Below are 7,122 nucleotides of genomic sequence, written 5' to 3'. Positions count from 1 at the left end.
TGAAGTACTTCCTTATTAGTTATAAGATCAATAAATACACTTATTCAGGGTTTTCATCAAAGACTCCTCCCATACAGCTTTCCACATGTCCATTCAGTTATAGTTAACCAAACACTGTAACACACTCTTATGTCCAAGTTCAAAGCAATTAAGAAAAGAAGAAACAAAACAAAACAAACATTATCATTGGCATGATCCATTTGCACACCAATTTTCTTTAAGTTACAAAGGAAAAATGTTTATAAGTTTAACATTTTATGCTAATATCTTCCATCAGTATAGACCACACACATGTTGGACACAGAGCCAGCCAGCTGCTGCCCACAAGAGGAAAATATCCTAATCACAATTTTACAGACACACACACACGTGCACATGTCAAATAACTTCAGTGGACATCCAAAGAAACATTCAGTCTAAGCTAGGATAATGTACTTCATCTTTCCTTTTACCTAGTTAAATTAAGCAGGCTGGATCTATTAAGGTCAGGGAGGAAACCAAAACCATCTGAGTGTGTACACAATGACCCATTTACTATCCTACGTTCATCAGTATAAGGAATCTTCTAAAGAGAAACGATTAACAATACAGGGGCCACACAGCACAACAGCCAGGAAGTATCAGCACAGGACCTGAAAGGAGCACTCAGCAGCTGTGGCTGGAGACCACGTGCACTCTGGCATGGACTGGTGGTAGGGAAGGACGTGAACAGGACCAAAGGGCTTTAGTTCTCACTTTCAAAGTTCCCACCGCACTCCTCTCTAGGCAGCCTATACGCCTATCAGCTATTTAAAACTTCAAGTCAAACCAACCTGCCAACAGGCCATCTTAAAATCCTTGACTACCACTGAAACTTAATTTCTAGTTGCCTTCATTTCATACATGCTATGAATATACTCTCAATGGTTGAAATGAGCAAACACGTAAACCTTCCAAGTTGTTGGAACTTAAAAGATAACCCTCTGATGTTCCATCCAGGTCAGCAACACCAACATATATATTTTTCTCTGTTTTGCAGTGTGTGTACAGTCAAATTTGGCTTAGAGGCCCAAAGGGGTAAAAACCAACAGCACTGAATTTGAGAGGCAGAGAAAATGTAGTATCTTAATCATGGGTATGCGGTTATGTGTCATGTACAGCTGTCACTCAAACTCTGCCAGCTACCTGGCCTCCCAGTTTCCCATTGTGAAAGTGTGCACAGCTGTGTATTCATATAGCCATATACCACAGACATCCACCAGAAATGCACAGATGTGCTCCCGTCACTGCAGGCATGGGCCATGGTTGCCATTTCCCAAAGAAATATATTTCCAACACCATGGTGGTGGAGTGTTCACCCCTCAATGGTTTCTACAGTTACATATTCTCAGACAATTACCAAGTAGCAGTTTTAGTTGCCAAACACAAAGGATACAATAAAATCTTTAGACATTTTTATGCTAAAAAACAATTGTACAATAAATCATTTTGAAATTATGATCACCTCTGAGTACTGTGGATACAGGTATTTACTGTGACTATTCTGATTTGCAAAATATTATCTGTAGACTCATAGTACCTGGGGAATGTGGGGATTACTTGCTACTGGTAGTGCAGACTTCCATAGCATAGATTTTTTTAAATCCTAATACCAAATATTTCCACCAAAAAGATGAAAAATGTTTGCTGAAACACAATTCTTATTTCTTTTCATAGCCGGCAGTCATACATTTATTAATTTTTAAAATAGCATTAAAATATTAAGGTTGTTATTTACCATAATAATGGTTTCAGTTCCCATAGACTTGGTTTGCTATTAACCAAAAGAAAAGGCTATGTGCCTTTACAGAGCGACCCGAGGTCAAAACCAAATGCTGCATATGGAGCTGATGAATTTGCCAGACACTCATGGTGATATTGAATTATTTCCCCCAAAGATGGAAAAATACCAACCATACAAATAAAGTCACCTGCAACACCTTGAATTTCTTACCAAATGCCATTTTTTTTCAGTAAAAGTAACTTAAGAAATGCCCTAGCTTTGCTTTAAAATCATAACCGAGCAGAGAAAGTCAAACCCTGCAGTTACTGAAATACCCCTTTTGAGTTAAGCGGTGGGATTCTTCTCAACTCCTTTCAGTGTCACCAAAATGCACTTTCCAGGCATGAGCGGAAACCATCCTTTGTTTGGAAACGGATGCAAGCCATGCTGAAGGTTCCCAGTGCACAAAGACTCATGTTTTCTGGGGGAAAGGACTTCTGTGACTTGGTGTTTCTTGTGACGTCAAAGGAGAAGAGTCATTGCCTCCATTTTGGAGACAGGAGCCCAAGCCCATCTCTCTGGATGTTCTGCCCAGCTCAGCCCCTGCCACAACCGAAGCCACAGGGCTGGGCTGCAGGAAGGAATCAGTCACACAAACAACCCTTCTACCTAGCTGCCTACCTATCCAGATTCAGATTCTCCCCCAACATGCCTGTTCACCTAATTTTCCACAGCTTAGCCAACAACAAAACATCTCCATCTGGTTCATTTTTCCTTTGCATTTTAACTGCAGCCCGGAAAAAGCCTGACTAGTTCATTGGGGCCTACTTTAAACCAAATCCAGAAAGCTTCAAGGGAAATAAAAGGTGTCTGCCTGGGTTTCTTTTATGTGGAAATCAGATACCCAAGGATCACTTGTGTTTCCATAGGAAATTTTCCATCTTCAGTTTTTCATTGGTGTTATTCTAGGCAAAGAAGTACCCAACTGCTTTCACTACCACGTCTCTCCTTGAAATCACAGCACATCACCCCATTTGCTTCAAAAACCTCACCTCCAACTTCAGGAGGAGGCACAGGGCCCTGCCTGTGCAGGGAATGAAGATTTCACATGACGCAGCCCTAAGCATCCCTGGACTGGAGAAGCATGGAAGAAGTAAACGTCCCTCCCTGCTGTCCCTCATCAGCAGCGAGCTTGAGGGGGATCTCACCGGCACCCCTGCCCTCCGGACACAGGTGTTCTGCACACAGACATTCATGTAGGCCCTCCATCCCCAGTACAGTGTGTCCACACCAATGCACATGACAGCCAGGCAGGCATGAGGGAAAATAGTCAGCTGTCCCCAATCAATACCTCTTGGCCTCTTCCCTTCCCACCCCACCCTCACTTCTTCACCACATAGCTTCAAGTCCACTCAGATCTGGGTCTCCAGCATTATCTAATCAGCTCACTCCCACCCCACTCCCCGTATCCTGAGGAAACACGTAAAATCCCATCTGTGGGGGAGATGTCTACTCAAGTTGTCTTGCTATAGGGAGCTCTGATGAAGTGTGGCGAGGGCATTCCTGCGGAGGGATCTCAACTCCCAAACGTCTTCCTGCATGTGCTCCTGTTTCTTTTTCTCCTCCCCCTCCCCGCCCCCTACCTTGCTCCTCGCTGCTGTCCCCAAACCAGGCAGTGGGTTCCTCCTCTGGGAGCTGGGGTTCTCCGCCACCTCCTCCACCCTCGAGGGCTTTGCGTTTCTTCGACATCTCTGCCCAGGGCTGGGGATTTGGGGGTTTTCTTTCCCCACCCCCTGGCCCTCCCCGCTCCGAGAGGAGAGTGAAGGTGGGGTTAGATGGAGGGGAGGGGGTTAGGTGCAGAGGAAGGGGTGGGGAGAAGAGCCCAGAGAGGGAGATGGAAGAGATTGCTGCTTCAGGAGGGGAAGGGACTTGGGGTGGCAGGAAAGGCAGAGGGGCAGGGACTCTGCAGAAATCCTACAATCCGGTCCATCAGTGTAGCCCTACGTCTAGGAGACTGTTTGCTGGTGTTGCGCCTCTCTCTCTCTCTCTCTCTCTCTTTCTCTCTCTCTCTCTCTGCCTCTCCCTCTCCCTCTCTCTGTCTCTCTCTCCTCTCTCTCTCCTTCCTCCTTCCTCCTTCCTCCTTTTCCTTCAACTAGAAGGGTGAGCCGAGAGGGGAGGAGAGATCAAATCAGACATGAGAGGCTCCTTGGGTGTCTCAGCGGATTTCTTCCCCATTTGGAGGGGCGATGGGGTGGGGTGCTGTGAGGACTCCTGGCCCTGTCTAGCTATGAAGGAGTGGTGTCTTCTGGCTGGGCTTGGCTTGGCTTGGGGGGAGGAGGGGCGGGACAGTGTTTGCAGTGTTTGGTGAGGATGCGATTTCAATGGGTTGCAAGGAAAATTGGGTGGGATGAAGAAAATAAAATGCTGCAGAATGCAATCTAGTGATGCTTTCAGGTGCTAGGGACTCCGGACCCCCTCCTCCCCTATGACATCATAGGATCTTTTGCAAAAGAGACTGGGGAAGGTGGGGGGAGAGAAGAGAGTGGCGGCAGAGGGAAGGATCAAAAGCGCAGAGGGTCCTGTCCCCACTGAGAACGGGAGAAGGGCGGCCGGCTCTGGAGGAAGGAAGTTGCATTGCACACACCATCCCTTCTCCAGGCCGCCTCGGGAGGCACCTGCGGGTCTGGCGCGGCAGCCGCTGCGGTTTGCAGCTGGCGCGCAGCCCTCACTGGGAACTTGGAGCTCTCAAACTCCTCGGATAAAGCGTTAGCCCCGAGGCTGTCAGCGGCGCTGGGGCGGGCTGCAGTCTTTCTCCCCTCCTCAGCAAACCCTTGAGTCTTCCGGCTTTATAAACTCCCTTTCTTCTTTCTCGAGTTCACTCATCACCCTTTCCCCCAAACAGTCACGTCCACAAACACAACACACCACACACGCGCACACGTCTTCTTATTGCTCAAAAGGGTAAGGACGGGAAGTTTTTTTAAGTACACACACACACACACACACACACAAAGATTGGGACTAAGTTTTTCTGGACTCTCAAGGGTTAAATAATAGGTAAAAGAAACTGTCAACTTACCCGCCAAAGTATGCTGACGCGTATATCTGCTTTCCGCTTCATTTCGAGTTCATAAATTTAAAAAGAAAGAGAGAAAGAAAAACAAAACAAAACAGAAAAGACGAGGCTCCGGGAGCACAGTGGGTCCAGGGTTCCATGGAGAACTGCGCAAAGCAAGTTGCCAAGAAAGCCCGCCGGCCAAGTTCGGGACCTGTCCACGCTCGCGCGCTCCGCTCAGCAGGCAGATTCCAAAGGCTTGGGGCACTCTGGGGTGCGCGCCGATCTTCTCGCAAAAGGCGAGTGTGTGGGGTTCCTCCTTCCCTCCTTTCCATCTGGGGGTCTCGGGGAAAGTTGCACCCAGTGCCTTGGGCGCCCATGAAGACCAGTCCATCTCAGCTCAAGCTCCCAGCAGCAGCAACTTCGGACTCAGACCTCTCTCTCTAGAACATGAGTGCTCATGTATGCGTGCGTGTGTCTGTGTGTGTGTCCGCGTGCACTTGACATTTGGGGGTGCATATGCTCTCAAGAACGACTCTCCCGGCTGCCCAGAACTTAGAGAGTTTCCCTTTAAGCCGGAGATGCTGCTCGGACACCCCCCCGCGTCCAACAGGAGGCGATGACGTCTGTAGCCTCGTTGCCAGAACAGTCCCCAGGCTGCCGCTGCCGTTCATTGACAGGAGCGGGCGCTCGGACGTCAGCGGCCGGACCTTTGGCAAGGCTGCTCCCGCGGAGACGGTTCCCACCCCCGCACCTGCCAGCCCGCCCCCCCGGGGGGGTGGTCACGAAATCAAAGCCTCCAGAGGAGGGGGCCGGGCCGGGGAGGTGCTGGGACTGGGGGAGGGGGTGACTCGAATCTGCCCTCTTTGTCCTGGAGCACCGGAGTATATAAATAGTGCAGCCTCCAGCCAGACTCTCTCCCACTATTGCACGCCCCCGCAGTACCCCCCATCCGACCCCCGCCCCTTGTCACTACGCGTCGGGCTCGCTCTGCCAGGAGGGAGGCTGGGATGCGGGGAAGCAAGGAGCGCGAACAGACATTGGTTCTCTTTCCTCTTCCCATTCATAGATTTCGGTTGGAGTCCTAGGGCCGCCGCGCCTGGAGTCGCAATGAATGGATGGATGCCCGCGCGCTGGGACCACCAGGTCCGCAGAGACGTCGCCGGCGCTAGGGGCGCTCCTCCCGACTGGGGACAGGCGCCCTCGCCTCGGCGCAGTTGGGGGGGACCCCAAACTACCCTTTAGAGGCCAAAGGCCTGCTCTCCCCCTTCTCCCCAGCACACACCAGGGTTCTTTTCTGCCCCTGAGAAGTTGGGACGCAAAACGTAGGGAACTGCGCTCAGTCTCCGCACCACGCAGAGGTCCAGGTAGGGACCGAGACCAGGGCCATCCCGCAGCACGGAGGGTAGCAACAGAGAGGGGAGCGCCCACGTGGCGCAACGCGGTGGCTGAAGCCAAGCCTGTAGCCTCTCCCTGAGCACCGCTGGCGGCCCAGGACCGCGCGTTCTCCCTTCCTGAGCACCCAGGGATGCACTGCGCAGGGAAGGAGGGCACGGCGGGAGGATGCATGCAGGAGACTGCTGCGCGGATTCCCCACCCGAAACCGGCTCGCGGGGAATCCGTGGGCTTGCACTCGCCAGAAAGAGCTGCTGCAGGAGTGGCCGAATGGTAAAGCCCGTTCCCGACCCTGGGTGGGAGGAACTTAAAGGACTGAGTTCTGAGGCACCAGGCACAGGGCGCAGCTTCATAAATGCACCCAAAAGCTTCCATGGACTGACGGCACAGATGTGGCTGAAGTGAACCTAAGGACGTTTGCTACCCCAAGACCTGGGCTTCAGGCCAGGTGACAACGGACACCTAGGAGTGTGGTGACACCTGCGCAGAGCCCCTGGTGGTTCAACCTGTCCCAGAAGGTTGCAAGAAGATGCCACTGTCTTGGCTTTCTCCCCTAGTGCTCATACCCCAGAAAAGGTCACTGGGGCACTAGATCCCAACCCCTTGTGCCATGAGAGGGAAACCCGCACGACTGCGTTGGCACTCCCCCCTAAATCGTCTCCTGGGTCCTTCCCATTACACACACACACACACACACACACACACACACACACACAATGTCATTTCCCCATGGAAAAATAAATAAGAACTTTCTCGACTCTCTACCTTCTCCCTCCATCTCCACCCAGGTTCTCTGTTTCCCTTCACAACAGACTGCAGCTGTCTAGACGGTGGCTCTGGTCTCTCTCCTCTCTCTGGGTCTTGAATCGTTCCAAAACACTTTCTTAAGAGTTCTACTTCTGCTGCCTGCAATATCTCACTTTTACCGAGG

General features: G+C 51.0%; 1 pseudogene; it reads left to right on the top strand.

Moving 5' to 3' along the window:
- Nucleotides 1-5,415: 5,415 nt before the first annotated feature.
- On the top strand, nucleotides 5,416-6,125 carry LOC104668877 (annotated as a pseudogene).
- The last annotated feature ends 997 nt before the right edge of the window (nucleotides 6,126-7,122 follow it).

The sequence above is a fragment of the Rhinopithecus roxellana genome, chromosome 4 (assembly GCF_007565055.1).
Source record: "Rhinopithecus roxellana isolate Shanxi Qingling chromosome 4, ASM756505v1, whole genome shotgun sequence".
Lineage (NCBI taxonomy): Eukaryota > Metazoa > Chordata > Mammalia > Primates > Cercopithecidae > Rhinopithecus > Rhinopithecus roxellana.
The sequence above is the reverse complement of the archived record's forward strand: the minus strand, read 5'-3'. Positions and strand labels throughout refer to the sequence as shown.